Source organism: Salvelinus sp. IW2-2015, unplaced genomic scaffold, assembly GCF_002910315.2.
Source record: "Salvelinus sp. IW2-2015 unplaced genomic scaffold, ASM291031v2 Un_scaffold2365, whole genome shotgun sequence".
NCBI classification, from domain to species: Eukaryota; Metazoa; Chordata; class Actinopteri; order Salmoniformes; family Salmonidae; genus Salvelinus; species Salvelinus sp. IW2-2015.
The window spans coordinates 176,532-177,722 of NW_019943690.1; the positions used below are offsets into that span (position 1 = coordinate 176,532).

At 45.6% G+C, this 1,191-nt stretch overlaps 1 pseudogene; it reads right to left on the reverse strand.

Moving 5' to 3' along the window:
• Positions 1–296, reverse strand: part of LOC112073783 (WD repeat domain phosphoinositide-interacting protein 1-like) — a 22,144-nt pseudogene extending 21,848 nt beyond the window's left edge.
• Positions 297–1,191: the final 895 nt, after the last annotated feature.

Sequence of the window (1,191 nt, forward strand, 5' to 3'; positions counted from 1 at the left end):
CTCCTTTCAGTCCACCAGAAAGACAGCTTCTGCTTTCCCCTCAGAAACCCATAGAGCAGCAGACCCACTGGTTTAGGAGACACTGTTCTGTACACTGTGTTTACCTGAAGGGTTGGAGGGCGTGTTGAGAAGGGTCTTCAGCAGCTTCATGTCTTTGATGTTGTGGATGTACACTGACTCCTCCAGACACACCACCAGCCTCTACAGGGAGGGAGGGAGGGAGGAAGAGGAGAAGAGAGGGAGAGGAGAGGCGAGGTGACTGCGGTTAGCTATGTGTAACTTGCCGCTCTGATCATTTCTCCTGTCGGCTATCCTATGTCAACATGTCCTAATAAAGTGTTCAAAAATCCAATAGCTGCGACAACAACGTCTCTACCTGGCTCTCTATATGTATGTCTCTTACTGACAACAATCGTTCTCTACCTGGCTTCCTCTATATGTATGTCTCTTACTGAACAACAACGTCTCTACCCTGGGTCTATAGTTGGTCGTAGCTGAAACAAGGGTGCGCCTACTGGTCTCCTATACTAGAACAACAGACGTCTCTACCTCGCGTCTTATAGTGGTATGTCTCTTACTGAGACAACAACCGCATCTCACTGGTCTCCTATATGTATGTCTCTTACTGAACCAATCAACGTTCTACCTGGTCTCTATATGTATGGTCCTCTTACCTGTACTACAACAAGCTCTCACCTGGTCTTCTAATAGTATGTCTTACTGAACAACAACGTCTCTAGCCTGTCTCTATATGTATGTCTCTTACTGAAACAGACAAGTCTCTCTACCTGTCTCCTGTATGTTGTCTCTTACTGAACAAGCAATGTCTCTACCTGGTCTCTATAATTGTATGCTCTCTTACCTGAACAATAACGTCTCTACCTGGTCCTCCCTCATATGTGATGTCTCTTACTCTGAACAACATGTCTCTACCTGTCTCATATGTATGCTGCTCTTTACTGAACAAAACAACGTCTCTACCTGGCTCCTTATTACTGTATGTCCTCTTACTGGACAACACACGTCTCCTACCTCGGTCCTACTATGTATGTCTCCTTACCTGAACAAACAACGTCTCTACCTGGCTCTCTATCATTGCTATGTCTTCTTACTGGGACGAACAACTCTTCTACCTCGTCTTCTATATGTATGACTCTCCTTACTAACACCAACCACAGCGTCTCTACCTGG